Source organism: Heteronotia binoei, chromosome 1, assembly GCF_032191835.1.
Source record: "Heteronotia binoei isolate CCM8104 ecotype False Entrance Well chromosome 1, APGP_CSIRO_Hbin_v1, whole genome shotgun sequence".
Taxonomy (NCBI): Eukaryota; Metazoa; Chordata; class Lepidosauria; order Squamata; family Gekkonidae; genus Heteronotia; species Heteronotia binoei.
In genome coordinates, this window is record NC_083223.1 from 19537137 (window position 1) to 19555665 (window position 18529).

Consider the following 18529-nt stretch of genomic DNA (forward strand, 5'->3'; position numbering starts at 1 on the left):
GCTGGGGAAGCACCTATCAGGGGGCGTGGTCCGGTGAGCCAAGTCGTTGAATTCCGATCTTGCCCTCTCCTGAAACAAGGCCCCCGCAGTGTGGTTCTTTCACTGCATTAGTTTGACAGAGGAAACAGAAGCCTTGAATTAAAAAGATGATTAGAAGAAGGGAGAGAAACACGAGATCATAACTTTTTGGTTTTGATCCAGGTGGGCAGCCAGGTTGGTCTGAAGCAATAGAGCAAAGTTTTCGTCCAGTGGCACCTTTAAGACCAACAAAGTTTTATTCAAGGTATGATGCGCTTTCATGGGCAGGCACATGTCCTCAGATATTGTGACCTAGAAACTCAGCTTTTATTAGGGTTGCCAGTCTCTAGGTGGGGCCTGGAGATCTCCCTCTTTTACAGCTGATCTCCAGCTGGCAGAGATCAGCTCCCTTGGAGAACATGGCTGCTTGGAAGGGTGGACTCTAAGGCACTGAATCATGCTCAGGCCCCTCCCCTCCCCAAACCCCGCCCTCTCCTGGAACCACCCGCAAAGTCTCTGGGGATTTTCCAACTTTGCTGTTTACTGTTTGCATATGACAAAACTTCTTCATTAAGCTGTTTGCCAATTTGCTGTTCACCTATGTAGAGGCATCTGCACGCGCGCACACACACACAGAGAGAGATTATAGATAGAGATAGGTATAGATATGCACTTTTAAGACCCACAATTTTTTTAAAGGTATGAGCTTTTTGTGTATGCACACTTCCTCAGATAAATTGTTGGTCTTAAAAGGACTACTAGGCTCAGAATTTGTTCAACTTTTTGTTTCGTTTTGCTTCAGTTTTGGATTTTTAAGGGTTTGTTTTTAGGAGCAGGCAAGAGAGGAAGTGGTTTATCATGCCTTTGATGCCTGCTTGTCAGCTGACTGACTGCCCAAATTGTTTACAATTATGTATTTTTAGTTCAAGGCAGACCTTTACATGTTTGCTGGTTGACCTCATTGATCTCTTGCCTTTCTCCCCAACAGGGGCTCAGAATGGTTTGCACTGTTCTCCTTTCCTCCATTTTGATCCTCAACAACAACCCCGTAAGGTGGGTTAGGCAGAGAGGGTGTGACTGGCCTTAAGGTCACAAAGCAGGCTTGCATGGCCGAGTGGGTCTCCCAGATCCTAGTCCAACACTCTAACTCATCAGGCGGGGCACATGTTAGACCTGGTCTTCACGGCGGGAGTTTTAGTGAACGATATTACTGCCAGAGCAGTACCATGGTCGGATCACTATGCCCTTAAGGCTCGCGTGGGTGTGCCACCCCAAACCTGTTTAGGCGGAGAGCATATTTTAGCTCGCCCGCGGAGCCTGATGGACCCGGAACGGTTCCTGATGGCCCTGCAGGATTCCGGGCCCCCTGGCGATTCCTTGGATGGTCTGGTGGAGTCCTGGAATGATAGACTCTCCAGAGCTATCGAAGAAATCGCACCTAGACGTCCTCTGCGCTCCCGTTTGAAGTCGACGCCCTGGTATAATCAGGGGTTGCGACAACTAAAACGGGAACTCAGACGACTAGAGAGGCAATGGCGGCGTACTCAAGACGAAGCGACTCGAACATCTTATAGAGAGATTATGAAGTCCTATGAGGTGGCAATCAAAACCGCAAAGAGAACATACTTTGCGGCTGAGATTGCGTCCGCAACATCGCGCCCGGCACAACTATTTAATATAATTCAGAGTCTAACAACACTGCCGCAGGGCAGACCAAATTGTAAAGAATTGGAGATTGGCTGTGAGGCTTTTGCGAATTTCTTTGCGGACAAGATCACGTCGCTCCGCCTCGACCTCCCTGCCACATTGGAGGCAGTTAGCGAAACCGAGGCTCCGGGCCTGTCTTTGGATTATGTTCTGGATGGTTTCAGCCCTCTCAGCCTGGAGGAAGTTGACAGGATCCTCTTATCTGCTCGCCCAACAACCTGTAAATTGGACCCGTGCCCCTCCTGGCTTATTAAATCCTGCCAGAGGGAGCTTAGATATCCTGTACAGGATATCATAAATAGATCCCTCACGGAAGGACAATTTCCAACACAGCTTAAAGAGGCGGTGGTCCGTCCCCTCTTGAAAAAAACATCATTAGACCCGGCCCAATTGGCCCATTATTGGCCGGTCTCGAATTTGCCCTTTTTGGGCAAACTTATCGAGAGGGCAGTGGCGATGCAGCTACAGACTTTCCTGGATGACGCTTCCGTCCTTGATCCCCTTCAGTCCGGCTTCCGCCCGGGCCATGGGACGGAGACGGTGCTGGTCGCCCTAGTAGATGACCTGCAACGGCATCTGGATCGGGGTGGCTCGGCGGTACTGATGCTGTTGGACCTATCGGCAGCGTTCGATACGGTCGACCATCGGCTGCTGGCCCACCGTCTCACCGACGCGGGGATTCAGGGGTTAGCCTTGCAATGGCTTTCCTCTTTCCTTGAAGGTCGAGGACAGAGGGTCACTATTGGGGATGAGCTGTCCCGTAGGCACACGCTTGATTGCGGGTTGCCTCAGGGTGCGGTTCTTTCCCTGATGTTATTTAACATCTATATGTGTCCCCTCGCCCAGATTGCCCGAAGGTACGGGCTGGGTTGTCACCAGTATGCTGCTTATGGACGACCAGCAGGTCTGCGCCTCACAAAATCTGGACTGGGCACTACAGGCTGTGGCTGGGTGGCTCAAGCAGAGCGGGCTGAGGCTAAATCCGGCGAAGACAGAGGTCCTTTGCTTGGGCCGTCGGGGTCCGGGAAGGGAAATACCCCTTCCGGTTTTTGACGGTGCGCCGCTGATTGCGACGCATAGAGTCAGGAGCCTGGGGGTACTTCTGGAGCCTTCCTTAACAATGGAGGCCCGGATAGCAGCCACTGCCAAGTCCGCATTCTTAAATCTTAGGCGGGCAAGGCAGCTGGCTCCCTTCCTGGAGCGCGACGATCTAGCAACGGTGATCCATGCTACAGTCACCTTAAGGTTGGACTACTGCAATGCCCTCTACATGGGGCTGCCCCTGTGCCGAACCCGGAAATTGCAGCTGGTGCAGAACGCCGCCGCCCGGTTGTTATTGGGGCTCCCAAGGTGGGAGCACATTCAGCTGGGACTTCGGGCTCTGCACTAGCTGCCAATATCCTACTGAGTTTGGTACAAGGTGCTGGTTATTACCTTTAAAGCCCTATATGGCCTAGGACCTGCCTACCTGAGGGACCGTCTCTTCCCACACGTTTCCCAGCGAGCACTGAGATCGGGAACTCAAAACCTCCTGGTTGTCCCCGGGCCAAAAGAAGCCCGTTTGAAAGCTACAAGGGACAGGGCCTTCTCCATAATGGCTCCATCCTGGTGGAACCAGCTGCCGGAAGAGGTAAGGGCCCTACGGGACCTTACCCAATTCCACAGGGCCTGTAAGACAGCCCTCTTCCGGCTGGCCCACAACTGACCGGCACTGAGTACTGAACACTGAACTTCGAATTTGAATTGAGCGTAACTTAAGACCGCTGAATGATTTTAATGTTTTATGTATATAACAAATGTTTAGATTTTTAACTATAAATTATGTAATGTTAATTTTAATTCTTAATTTTATATTTTATGTTAGTTTTACATGTTGTAAGCCGCCCTAAACCACCTAGTGGGAAGGGCGGGATATAAATCTCAGATAAATAAATAAATAAATAAAACTCAGGGATGCCCAATCTGGTACTGTGTGCACCATGGTGCCTTTCAAAGTGTTTTTAGCAAGTGAGTGGGGCTGGGGGAGGGGTGCTTTTGATCAGCCATTGGAAATTTGATTGACTGTGCAGATTTTTAAAAATGTCCCTTTGACAGCAGCTGCCCCCACAGTGCAAGGATCGTCACTGTGCCATTGAAGGTTAGCTGTGGCTGCCATTTTGTGTCTGTGCCCACAATGCTGTCAGAATTCTAAAGGTGTCCACAGGCAGGCCCATAGCGAGGGGGTGGACCTGAGGGTAACTGGCCCTACCAATCAAATCTCTTTGAAACCATGGCAGGCCCCCCCCCCACCCTTCAGTCCCGACAAGAGATATATCCAGGTAGGCAGTCGTGTTGCTCTGAAGCAGTAAAACAAAGTAGGAGTCACGTAGCACCTTTAAGACCAACAAAGTTTTATTCAGAATGTCAGCTTTTGTGTGCTCCAAGCACACTTCTTCAGACGAGGAATCGGGTACAGTGAGCAGGGCTGCATAGAGCTGGTAGGCAGTGGTTTCGAATGCAAAATTCTGTCCCATTTCGCATTCTAAACCACTGCCTACCAGCTATATGTAGCTCTGCTCACTGTACCTGATTTCATCATCTGAAGAAGTGTGCATGAATATGGAAGCTTACATTCTGAATACAACTTTGTTGGTCTTAAAGGTGATACTTGACTTCTACATTGTTCTCTTGCAAGAGATGTTTTGCATGAGGTTGATGCTGCTTTGCAAAAATAATAAACTTGTCCATGGTGCAATACACACATGCTAAAGAAATACAATCCTTATCTATCAGCTTTGAAGGCCGGAGGCACAATCTTGAGTCAGTGCGAAAAAGGGAGGGGACTCTGGGTCTTTCTGCTCTAGACCTTTAATCCTGGTTCAGCCCTGTCCTTGAGCTGACATTCTTCGCTACACTCAAGTTCATCCCTGTCTTTATCCCAGGGTTTTTTTTTGTTTCCACATTTAATTGGGGTCACCGTGGTTTTGCCTCCCAGTTGTCTCTGGGTATATGGATGCTGTAATAACAAGAGATAAATGTAAGGCAAATGGCCGCAAGTCAAACTCAGAGAAAACTCAAATGCAGGTCCGAGTGCTGAAAGGGCCTCCAAGTGAAGGGTGGAGTATAAGTCCAACTCTTCTTCTTCTTTTCCTCCTCCTCTTCTTCTTCTTCCCCTTCTCTTCCTCCTCCTTCTCTTTCTCTTTCTCCTCCTTCTCCTCCTCCTTCTTCTTCTCTTTCTCTTTCTCCTCCTCCTGCTTCTTCTCTTCTTCCTCCTCCTCCTCACAAAGAGGAAAGGCAATCTTGGAAGGATGGATCTGAGGCTGGGTGCCCTAACTGTTGTGGAGGAAGCAAGAGCTACACAAAGGTTGTAGAGCACTTACAGGAAATATCAAGGAGAAGGTCCATTCAAAGGAACCTGATCTCGATTCGTGTTCCTGTTGCTTTGGAATTCCCCTCTCCCCGGTTCCACACAAGTTTTGCTCCCTCTAGCAGTCAATTTGATATTACATCCCTTTATGTCTGGCATATCTTCCTGCAGATTTAAAATGCAGGTTTTTGATGGTCGATGTAAAGTGGTGTAATATTGCATTGGCTACTAGAGGGAGAAAACACATGCGGAACAGGAAGAAAACCCTGATGCAATAGGAGCACACAAGCAAGGAAGATGAAAATGCAGAAGAGCTCTGTCTTTGGGGAGGGACGGTAGCTCAGTGGTAGAGCATCTGCTTGGGAAGCAGAAGGTCCCAGGTTCAATCCCTGGCATCTCCAAAAAAGGGTCCAGGCAAATAGGTGTGAAAAACCTTAGCTTGAGACCCTGGAGGGCCGCTGCCAGTCTGAGAAGACAATACTGACTTTGATGGACCAAGGGTCTGAATCAGTATAAGGCAGCTTCATATGTTCATATGTTCATATGTTCATGTCTTTCTTTCTCCTGCATTCTTTGCACAGAAAGGGACAGCTCCATTTTCAACCCCCCCCTTTTCTTCCATAGCTAAGAAGACATTAACTAATCGGCATGCCATGTAGAGACCCAAGCCTTCCAGAACCAGGTCTTTCTGACAGAGGGGTGTTTAACAAATAAAAATAGATGGCATATTTGCTCTCTGGGTTGTAAAAAACCCAATTCTATCTGGTGAGATGGATTTGTTCCCAGGCTTGGCCAGGACTGGGGACTGTATCTCGCTAGTCCATTTTCATAACCGTCAAGCTCTATCTGCCCATCTGCCTCTCATCTGTAATAAGGCGTATTTTCAAATACTGAAATATTAAAAACACTCCGAGTGCTCCAAGAGGCACTTACGCACATTGTATGATCAGTCAAGGGACTCCTGCTTCTGCAGATCACGGTCCCAGCTTATCCAGCTACCTTTAAGGGCTGATTTTGTGATGTAGAACAGATGAATGTGCATTCCTTTAATCGGCAGTGGAAATGATGCATTTGTTATTGCCGTTACTGTAATGAAGGTGAATAGGAAAAATAAGGACATTTATATGTTTTGTTTTGGCATCTGTCTACTTGAGAGATCTTGAGGTTTAGAGATTCAATCAGAGTTACGACTCAGAGGAACGCATAAAGAGTCAGGAGGTAACAAAACTGACAGGGAACTTCTCCACCCATCACTGTCAAACACATCTTGCATCAGCAGGGCTTTTTTTTGCAGAAGAAGCCCAGCAGGAACTCATTTGCATATTAGGCCACACCCCCGACACAAAGCTAGCTGGAACGGTATTCATGTGCGTTCTTGCTTAAAAAAAAAGCCCTGTGCATCAGAAGACTGAGCATTTTCAAGTTCTTTCTTGTGCTTTGCTGATTATTTACCCAAGAAATCACCCTGTAAGTGATCTGTGTGATGGGAAGTGTGATTGATTTGCTCAGGGCTTTTTTGGTAGAAAAAGCCCAGCAGCAGGGCTTTTTTTTGTAGCAGGGACTCCTTTGCCTATTAGGCCACACACCCCTGATGTAGCCAATCCTCCAAGAGCTTACAGTATGCCTTGTAAGAAGAGCTCTGTAAGCTCCTGAAGGAATAGCTACATCAGGGGGGTGTAGTCTAATAGGCAAAGGAGTTCCTGTTACAAAAGAGCCCTGCTCAGCAGGAACTCATTTGTATATTAGGACACACCCCCTGACACCAAGCCAGCCGGAACTGCATTTCTGGGTGTTCCTGCTCAAAAAACCCCCTGGATTTGCTGTTTCTACTAGGGTCTGAATGTGTTGCCATTTAGATAGCATATGAAATTCAACCAGAATCTCTTTCTCGCATGCCTTAGTTTTAATGCAAGCAGGGCTTTTTTTTTTGTAGCAGGAAATCCTTTGCCTATTAGGCCCCACCCCCCTGATGTAGCCAATCCTCCAAGAGATTATAGAGCTGTTAGTACAAGGCCTACTGTAAGCTCCAAGAGGATTGGCTACATCAAGGGGGTGTGGCCTAATACACAAAGGAGTTTCTGCTACAAAAAAAGCCCTGCAAGTGACCCTATTAATTCTGTATCTGTAAATCTGGTAGCATCACTGGGTTGGATCCAGCATCCATCAGTGAAGATGCTGGAAGATGTGCATTTTCCTCCTCTCCCCAGCTGCCTCTTCCAACTAGGGTTGCCAAGTCCAATTCAAGAAATGTCCGGGGACTTTGGGGGTGCAGCCAGGAGACTTTGGGGGTGGAGCCATAAGAAACGTTGTGACAAGCACAACTGAACTCCAAAGGGAGTTCTGGCCATCAAATTTAAAGGAACCACACACCTTTTAAATGCCTTCCCTACATTTGAAATAATGGATAGGGGCACCCTCTTTCGGGGCTCATAGAATTGGAGCCCCTGGTCCAATCTTTTTGAAACGTGGCGAGCATTTTGAAAAGAGTCATCAGATGCTATGCTAAAAATGTGGTGCCCCTACCTCAAAAAACAGCCCCTCCAGAACCCCAGAGACCCCCAGATCAATTCTCCATTATACCCTATGAGAATCGATCTCCATAGGGAATAATGAAATGCCCAGCAGACATTTCCCTCTCCCCGCCCCTTGTTTCTGGCAACTCTGAAGTGGGGGATTGGCATCTCTACTCATGAGTTGCTGAACTTCCAACTTCTTCAAAGTAACACAGAGCAACCAAAGGTTCAAGTTTACCTTTCCTATGCAAACAACCTCTGAAAAGATTGGGCAACCAACGGAGGGTCTGGGCTGCCTTCACAGCAACGGGGAGCAGCCATGTTCTTCTGACTGCTCCCCCCAGCCCCATTCAGCCTTAAAGACACAGACATCCCAAGAGGAAGCCTTTCCAAGTGGAGTCTGAAGCCTCCGGAGATGGAAAGGCACATGGTGGCTGTGGGGGTGGGGCTTCCCCCTACTGACCAGCTGACAGGGAGTGGGAAGGAACCTGGGAAAGCAGGAGAACCCCTGCTGGGACCTGGGGATTGGCAAGCCTAATTCCAACTTCAGGAATGTTGATTCTCTGTTGTCTGAGGTTCCTTCTCTGTCCTCCTCCCTTGGGGAAAAGGGAGGGGGAAGAGGGAAAGAGCAAGAGGCTGCCTGGCTGGGCTGTATTGCAGGGAGAAACACAAAAATGGTGACCAAGGCAAGCAGGCGAAGGAGAAGGAAGCAGACGAGGGGCATTTGCTGGCGGGCCTGATTGGAGCCCTCTGGGGGCCAGATTAGGCCCGCGGGCCGCATGCTTGACACCCTTGCCCTAGATTGATCAATTGGTGGTGGCAGCTACTGAAGAGTAAAAGAAAAAGCTGCTCCAGGGAATTGGCAGTCCCGAGGTGTGCAGGGCAGAGCAGGGCCTGCAGGTCAGAGGAGGCGTCAAAAGTCTCACTTTGCAAGTGAGAATTTAAAGGGCATTTTTATTCACACTTCCTGAATCTTTGTTGACTTTCAGCTGTACCTTCCCATAACTTGTTCAGAACCTGGCCTTCAACTTCTCTTCCCTTCCCTCAAACTTTCTAGGTCTCCTGAATGAAAATAAAGTTTGACAAATAGGGGCAAATTTCCCTTTATCACATCCTGCCCAGGCTGCTCCTATAACTTCTAATTATGTCCTCAGACATTCCTCTTCTAAGCTACTTGAAAGATGTATTAGCCACTCCAGAGGAATCAGTCTGCGTCTTAGGTGAAAAACAGATTAGGTGAAGATAATAGATCTCTGTCCACCCTTAACGTTAGCAAATTGCAGGCTTGGGCAGATTGAGGCCGTGCAGGGGAAATAGAAGGGGTGTAATTATAGTTTCCAGACTGTGGATGAGAACTGGAGATCTCCCATAATTACAACTGATCTCCAGGGTCCCTGGAGAAAATGGCTGCTTTGGAAGGTAGATGCCAGGGCTTTTTTTTGAACAGGAACGCAGTTCCGGCTGGCTTGGCACAGGGAGTGTGGCCTAATATGCAAATAGTTCCTGGTGGTTTTTTTCCTACAAAAAAGCCCTGCGCAAAACAATGGGGGTGTGGCCTAATATGCAAACGAGTTCCTGCTGGGCTTTTTCTTTTTTTAAAAAAAAGCCCTGCTGCAGCTAGGGTTGCCAAGTCAAACTCAAGAAAGATCTGGGGACTTTGGGGGTGGAGCCGGGAGTAAGGGTGTGGCAAGTGCGATTGAACTCCGAAGGGTTCAAGGGACGGCACTCTTTTTAAATGCTTTTCCTCCATTGGAAATAATGGATAAGGGCACCTTCCTTGGAGGCTCATCGAATTGCACCCCTTGGTCCAATCCTTTGGAAACTTTGGGAGTATTTTGAGGAGAGTATCTAGGAAAGGAAAACTTTTAACCAACAAATTAATCATCTAAGAGAACCATTGCATAATAATGTAATATAATTAACACAGTAAGTTACAAAGTCATCATAATATTGTAATGCAATGAATTGGGCAACATATCTTTGAGACAGTGTTATCTGCGGTATATTCCAGGAAAGGGAGCCATTTATTCAGCATGTTGGAAACACCTGAACAGGTGTGGGTCAGTGATTTTGTCCATCAGAAATATTTCCCAAATTTTCAAATAGCAATCTTCAATCAGTGGCAAGGAGGACTTTTTCCAGTACAAAGCTAGTAACCATTTGGCCATTATAAGTAGTATCATTATAAATTCCTGTTGGGTTTTTGGAATCACCAAAGTGTCCCATAGATAAATTAAGATCAGTTCAGGCTTGTTAGGAATCCGATACCCAGTGATTAGCTCAATTTGACCTATAACTTTCCTCCAAAATTGTGCAATCAGAGGATGTGTCCACTGGCATGTCGCTTTTTGTTTATTTTGATTTTGGATGTTCTAAATTAAAGGTATTACCTGGTATTTGTTTCTGGATTTTGCTTTGGAGTGTGTGGCTTCCTATTTTTTTTTGCTTTTATGTCACAACTGAATAATCTTCGTTACAAACCTTCCAGTTTGCCCGGAGGATATATTTTTATTTCATCTAACTATGCACATATCACTGTTGAGACTGTGGCAGAAAGTCCCCCTGCTTCAGTTTTAATATAAAAATGTGTTGTGCTACACTCTTTTCAGATCATTTTTAAAATATTGATGTAAGACTCAGGAAGAATTCCTGCTTTTCTGATGGATTCACTTCAGTTTACCCTGCAGAGAAAGGTAATTTCGTGATCGATGCTATTTTAATAAAGAGCCGCTCTGCCTCCCCAGTGAATCTCTGATTTTCAAAGTAGAAATTATATTATGAATAAGTTCAGTTTATGAATACAATAACACCCGTAACAAATGTTAAGGCTCTAGTGTGATCATGCATTCCCGATTGCAGAATGTCTGTGAGGCACAACAGTTTCTTTTGTTTCTTCTGTTCCTTTCACCATTTCTTATGTATGAGATGTTACCAACAACTAGGGTTGCCAATCCCCAGGTGGGGGCAGGGGATCCCCCAGTTTGGAGGCCCTCCCCCCGCTTCAGGGTCATCAGAAAGCAAGGCGGCGGGGGGGGGGGGAGGAAATGTCTACTGGGCACTCCATTATGCTCTATGGAGACTGATTCCCACAGGGCAGCAGCGGTCCCCAACCTTTTTGGCATCAGGGACCGGTTTTGTGGAAGACAACTTTTCCACGGACTGGGGTGGGGGTGATAGTTTCAGGATGATACAATTGTGCACTTTATTTCTATTGCTTTGGTATGGTGGTTAGGTGTGCGGACTCTTATCTGGGAGAACTGGGTTTGATTCCCCACTCCTCCACTTGCAGCTGCTGGAATGGGCTTGGGTCAGCCATAGCTCTCGCAGAGCTGTCCTTGAAAGGGCAATTTCTGGGGAGAGCTCTCTCAGCCCCACCCACCTCACAGGGTGTCTGTTGTGGGAGAGGAAGGTAAAGGAGATTGTGAGCTGCTCTGAGACTCTGAAATTCGGAGTGGAGGGCAGGATATAAATCCAATGTTGTGTTGTTGTTATTATTATTACTACTACTACTACTACTACATTGTAGTATATAATGAAATAATTATACAGCTCCTGGCCCAGTTACTAACAGGCCACGAACCGGTCCCGGTCCACAGACTGGGGGTTGGCAAACCCTGCCATAGGTTATAGGAGAATTAATCTGTAGGTATCTGGGGCTCTAAGGTGACTGTTTTCTGAGGTAGAGGCACCTAACTTTCAGCATAGCATCTGGTACCTCTCCTCAAAATACCCCCCAAGTTTCAAAAAGATTGGGCCAGGGGGTCCAATTCTATGAGCCCCCAAAGAAGGTGCCCTCTCCTTCATTATTTCCAATGGAGAGAAGGCCTTTAAAAAGTGTGTGGTTGCTATAAATGTGATGGCCAGAACTCCCTTTGGAGTTCAGTTGTGCTTGTCATACCCTTGCTCCTGGCTCCACCCCCAATGTCTCCTGGCTCCACCCCCCAAAGTCCCCAGATATTTCTTGAATTGGATTTGGCAACCCTAATCTGGAGATCAGCTGTAATAGCAGGCCGTCTCCAAGCCCTGCCTGGCAGTTGGCAACCCTAAAATTTGACAACCACTCAGGCTTCCTTCACAAGGAACTGGCTTGCTTTCCCTGTCCCACAGTAGCTACTCACCTAACTGACTTGTAACTATCAAAATGTCGCTGACTTTATTTCCAGCGACGTTTTAAATGTGAAGAGACAAAAGTGAGCAATGCCGTCTTCTCCCCGGTTGACAGGAAGGCCCTCAGCAACCAGACCTGTGCGTGACTCTTCTACTTCAGCGACCAGCTTACAGCTTCCTGGGCCCCCAAAGGCCTGCCGTGATTATTGTCTGTCGATACAGCAAGACAAAAGCCAGCTCTTCTGTGAAAATGAAGGCAGCCGCGGAGGATTTCGGTTCTGCAGGATGGAGCTGGAAGAAGTGGAGAGGCCTCATAATCCAACAACAAGCCCTTGAGCAGCACAAGAGCGCTTCTTTCCAGAGGCTGTTCTTGATACAGTCGCAGGAGTGTACACAAAAATTGTAATGATTTTTGGTTTATTTATTTATTTATTTTTTAAAAATGTTCTTTGCTTTCTTCAGTGTCATTGTTTAGCATCATTCTTTACTGGGGCTTTTTTTTTTGGTAGAAAAAGCCCAGCAGGAGCTCATTTGCATATCAGGCCAGACTCCTGACATCACCATTGTTTCCCACAGGGCTTTTTGCACAAAAAGCCCAACAGGAGGTCATTTGCATATTAGGCCACTCCCCCTGATGCCAAGCCAGCCAGAACTGTGTTCCTGTGCGTTCCTGCTCAAAAAAAGCTGTTCTTTCCTGTCTAATTTTTGTCAGTATGTTCTCATACACATACAAGGGGGCCTTAGTTGAACCCAGGCCTCAAATTCAGCAGGAACGCACAGGAGCCCAGCTCCTGAACCTTTCTGAGGGTTCCCCCTCCTCCCCACCTACTTTGTCCATTGACTAGTAGGTATAGCTGCATAACAATCCCTGGATTAGGAGAGTGGGCAGCCAGCCAGCCATCAGGAGCTTTGCCACACCCCCAGCAGCCCTCATTAACCCCTGGAGATGCCCCCGCCACCCTTTCTCCACTTCTTATGTGATTTTGGGCAGCAGGTGGCTTGCTGGTCTTTTAACGGGGGGGGGGGGAGGTGTTAGGCTTGTCAATCCCCAGGTCCCAGTGGGGGTTCTTCCGCTTTCCCAGGCTTCTTCCCGCCCCCAGTCAGTTGGCCGGCAGGGGGGAGGGGGAAGCCCCACCCCCAGAGGGCCATGTGCTTTTCTACCTCCGGAGGCTTCAGTCTCCGATTGAAAGGCGTTCTCTTGGGATGGGGTGTCTGTGTTACTTTGAAGAAGCTGGCAGCAACTCATGAGTAGAGAGGTCAATCCCCCGCTTCAGAGTCACCAGAAACGGGGCGGGGAGGGGGAGGGAAACGTCTGCTGAGCACTTCATTATTCCCTATGTGGAGATCGATTCTCATAGGGTATAATGGGAAATTGATCTGGAGGTTTTGGGGGCTCTGGGGGAGCTGTTTTTGAGGAAGAGGCACCAAAGCTTTAGTATAGTATTTAGTGCCTCTCCCCAAAGTACCCCCCAAATTTCAAAATTATTGGACCAGGGGATCCAATTCTATGAGCCCCAAAAGAAGGTGCCCCTATCCTTCATTATTTCCTATGGAAGGAAGACATTTAAAAAGGTGTGCTGTCCCTTTAAATGTGATGGCCAGAACTCCCTTGGAGTTCCATTATGCTTGTCACACCCTTGTTCCTGGCTCCGCCCCAATGTCTCCTGGCTCCATCCCCAAAGTATCCTGGCTCCACCCCCAAAGTCCCCAGATATTTCTTGAATTGGACTTGGCAGCCCTAGGTGGTGTCCCAGGAAAGCCCCAGGTGAGTGAGGCCTGCTTGGGCTGGCTGGATCTCTAGCCAGCCCAATCGGGACTCACTCACCTGCGGCTCTCATTTCTTGCACTTTTGGTTGCTTTTGGCTGGTGGGGGGCCAGCATATGCTAATGAGCTCCACCACCTATTTTTCTACAAAACGACCCCTGGTTGAACCTCTCGTCTGCAGGGTTGGCAGCTCCAGATAGGGAGATCTGTATGGTGGTTTGGCGGGACTATGGTTCCCGACTCTGGGTTCAGAAACACCTGGAGATTTGACAGCGAAGCCGGGAAAAGTGGGGTTTAGGGAGGAGAGGGATCTTGGTAGGGCAGAATGCCATGCAGCTCACCTTCCAAAGCAGCTGTTTTCTCCTAGAGAAGTTCAAGAAATACTTTAAATAAATAAATAATAAGCAATTTTATGCAGTTTGGAGATCAGTTTGCAGTTCCAGGGGATCTCCAGCCCCCGCCTTGAGATTGGCAACCATAGGAGAGACATCAACAGGTTATAATGCCATAAAGGCCACTCTCCTCAAAGAAGCCATTTTCTCCTGGGAAACCAATCTCCTGGCTGGAAATCAGTTGTAATTCTTGGGGATCTTCAGGCCTCACCTGGGGGTTGGCAACCCTAATATATGGGGGATAATAATAGTTTCTAAGAGCCCCGTGGCACAGAATGGTAAGCTCAGCTCACGACCTGAGTTCAATCCTGGCAGAATCTGGGTTCAGGTAGCCGGCTCGAGGTTGACTCAGCCTTCCATCCTTCCAAGGTCGGTAAAATGAGTACCCAGCTTGCTGGGAGGAAAGTGTAGATGACTGGCCATGAAAGTGTAGAAAGTCTGCCATGAAAACATTGTGAAAGCAACCCAGAGCCGGAAACAACTGGTGCTTGCACAGGGGACTACCTTTACCTTTAATAATAGTTTCTGGTCTGTCATATAAAGTTATCCTAACAATTACTGAGATAAGATATGTGAAGTGCTCTGAAAAGCACACTGGGGGGGGGGCATTTGTTTCATATCCTGTCCCTACAAATTGAATTGGGGGCAGCCTGTGCTGTCCAAGGGTTATCAAACGGATGCGTGCAACTCAACACAAGTTCTCTGGTGGCCGTTCATAGTTACAGAGTACACAACCAGCTAGTCCGTTTTGAAATGATTAAAGACGCTTAAAGGGAAGGAAGGTGGCATGTTATAGCCCGGTATCGTCAGGTCTTGGAAGCTAAACCAATATCAGTCCTTGGATAGGAGACCACCAAAGAAAGCTTTGCAGAGGAAGGCAATGGCATACCACCTCCGCTTCTCATGTACCACCAGTCATGAAATTCACCAGAGAAAGAACCTACTTGATTGCTGCCCCCTATTGGTGGAACCAGGAGAGCCCCGTGGCGCAGAGTGGTAAAGCTGCAGTACTGCAGTCGGAGCCCTCTGCTCACGACTTGAGTTCGATCCCAGCGGAAGCTGGTTCAGGTAGCCGGCTCCAGGTTGACTCAGCCTTCCATCCTTCCAAGGTCGGTAAAAGGAGTCCCCAGCTTGCTTGGGGGAAAGTGTAGATGACGGGAAGGCAATGGCAAACCACCCTGTAAAAAGTCTGCTGTGAAAATGTTGTGAAAGCAACATCACCCCAGAGTTAAAAACGACTGGTGCTTGCACGGGGGACTACCTTTACCTTTATTGGAGGAACCAGCTGCCGGAGGAGGTGAGGGCCTTGCAGGACCTCGCCCAGTTCCGCAAGGCCTGTAAGACAAGACTATTCCAGCTGGCCTTTAATGGATCCTGAATTGCTGATATAGTAGCAGGAAAGGATACCTAATAAGTACTGAACACCATCCGAAATGAAATGACATCAAATGATATTAGCACCAAATTGTTTTAATTTTTTAATTTTAATTATGAATTGTTGACTTGATGAATTGTTTATATGTAACTAATGTGGTTCAATTTTTTTATTGTGATTTTTTTTTTTGCTGTGAGCTGCCCTGAGCCTGCTTCAGCGGGGAGGGTGGGATCTAATCTAATCTACCTTGGAAGTCCCTTGCTGGGGTTACCATATACCAATTGCAACTGGATGCTGCTGATGTACACCCAAAAGTGCGTGAGACAGGACTGTAGGACTCTTCAGATGCAAATCTGGGGGAATGAAACCTCGTGGGGGAACAGGATCCAAGTGGTAAATTCTGCTTCCAACCGCGACATGTTTCTTGGGAGGTCTTCCTTGCATGTAAGTCAACAGCCTCATGCATTAGTGCAATAATAACCACTGTAGCAGAATATCCATATAAAGCTATGGTAACATATCTCATGACAGCCCAGGTCAAAGAAAGGACTTATGTAATCAAAACAGGGATGGCAGTGTTACAGTAAGTCAAACTTTCTAGGAAGTGAGCGTTTGGATTCATAACAGTTTCTGCCTCAGATGTTTAGCAGCTGCATGCCCGGTTTTTGTAGCACTACCGTAGATTTCCAGCGGGCCGACGTGTCAGTATAAGTGCCGGTGGCTTGGCAAGGAATGTCTAAACAAGCGCATAATTTATGGAATTGGTTTCGCCTTTCCTTCTAGGAAGAGGCACCAGCCCATGTCCCACAGCTTGTCAACTGTTTTTGGTTTGTACATTGTTAGCCAGTGTTGTGGTTTGAAGATTTACTGGCAACCGTGAAAGTGATTGCAGGCAACAATTTTATTTTTCCCTCAGTCATTTTTCCAATAAAAAATTTATTAGCCGCATTGATCCTGCAGAAGACTGCAGAAGAGGAAGAAAGTGAAGTAATTGGGCCAACCAATCTTTAGAATGCTGTAGCGTTCTTTCAAGACACACAAAACTCTCTTCGAGCGAGGTATTCTGGAGTAAAGCAAGTTAAAAACACAATGTTATGCATACAGGTTGATGCTAGGCAAACACTGGGGTCTGAATAGTGTCTACCAAGCAAAGTTCTGCCTCTTCAATCTTTTGGGTTGTTAACACGCATGAAGAGTGGGTGATTTGATAAACCTTATATGGTTACATGGCCCCATCTGTGGTGAGGAGTTTCACAAACAGCGCTTCTCAAGTTTAGTTTCTCTTACATCTGCCTTGTTATATTTGGTTGAATAAGAAATATTCAAGTAGAACCAGGGGTTTTTTTTTGTAGCAGGAACTCCTTTGCATATTAAGCCACACACCCCTGATGTAGCCAGTCCTCCAAGAGCTTGCAGTAGGCCCTGTAAGAAGAGCCTCGTAAACTCATGGGAGGATTGGCTACATCAGGGGTGTGTGGCCTAACATGCAAAGGAATTCCTGCTACAAAAAAAGTCCTGAGTAGAACAGAGGTCTCTGACTTTTATGAGCTTGTGGGTATCTTTGGAATTCTGAAACGGTGTGGTGGCCAGAGCAACAAAATGGCTGCAGCAGGAGGAGGTGGAGCCAGCCGCAAAATGGCAGCTGCAGCCTACCTTCAGTCACTCAGTGAAGGCCCTTGTGCTGTGGCAACGGCTGCTGCCAATCAAATCTACAAAAGCCAATCAGAAGCCTTGCTGGGAAAAAGGTTCACCTAGCCCCACTCACTGTCTAAAAGCACTCAGCGGGTGCCAGGAAAGGTGTAACTCTTCGTGGTATTTTCAAGGCAAGAGATGAGCAGAGAGGTGGCTTGCCATTCCCATCTTCTGCACAGCAACCCTATTTTTTCTTATTGGTATGTCACCCAAGTGCTGGCTGCGCCCTTCCCTGTCTTATCTTCCAAACTCTGATGAGCTCAGGCTAGTCTGAGCTATTCAGGCTGCTGTGATTGATTCCACTACATTTTAACAATTTCCTGAATCTGGCAGTTCTGTATTTCCTGACTTGTAAGTGCGTGCGCTGGTCTCAAAAATTAATGAACTGTTTCTTGTAGAAAGCTGTTCGTAACTCCATGTGGTAAATCTGCCCTGCAGTTGCACATAATTAAATTTAACAGACTCCGGCTTAAAGCACAGAGATCTCATGTTTCTCCCTGGCTTATGAGGGGCCATGGCTCAGTGGCAGAGCATCTGCTTGGCATGCAGAAGGTCTCAGGTACTGGGATATTTAGTTAATATAGCAGAATTTTGCCCAGTCATACAAGCGTGATACCAAATGCAGTGAATAAATCTCCCAAGGGTATATTGCAAAAAAAGAGGTAAATCTACATTTATTGAAGTTAGGCTTCCCAAACCCCAGGTCCCAGAGGGGGATCCCCCGGTTTTACAGGTTTCCTTCCGTTCCCCAGCCAGCTAGCCAGCGGGGGAAGCTCCGCCCCCACAGCCACCATGTACCTCTAGATCTCAGGCAGGTTTAGAAACCTGCAAACAGGTCCGTTTCAAAATGTGCGTGTGTCTGTGTGCCTTTAAAGTTGAGCAGGAAGTACTTCATGGGGAAGGGTCAGCAGCACAGTCCCTCAGGGTTTTTTTTTGCTTTCATTTCAGAGCAACTAAGAGTGTGTGTGTGTATGAGAGAGAGAGAGAGCAGCGTAGCCCCTATTCTTTTCAGATGTCGTTGTGGAGGAACCAGACCCAGTAAGTATGTGTATGTGTGTGAGAGAGAGAGGGTTTCCAACCTCCAGATTTGGAGGCCCTCCCCCCACTTTAGACTCATCAGAAAGTGGTGGGGGGAAGGAAATGTCAAGACAGTGTCAAGACAGTATGCGTTTGCAATAAAAAAAGGCCAATGCCATGCTGGGAATTATTAGAAAGGGAATTGAAAACAAATCAGCCAGTATCACAATGCCCCTGTATAAATCAATGGTGCAGTCTCATTTGGAGTACTGTGTGCAGTTCTGGTCACCACACCTCAAAAAGGATATTATAGCATTGGAGAAAGTCCAGAAAAGGGCAACTAGAATGATTAAAGGGATGGAACACTTTCCCTATGAAGAACGGTTGAAACACTTGGGGCTCTTTAGCTTGGAGAAACGTCGACTGTGGGGTGACATGATAGAGGTTTACAAGATAATGCATGAAATGGAGAAAGTAGAGAAATAAGTACTTTTCTCCCTTTCTCACAATACAAGAACTCGTGGGCATTCGATGAAATTGCTGAGCAGACAGGTTAAAACGGATAAAAGGAAGTACTTCTTCACCCAAAGGGTGATT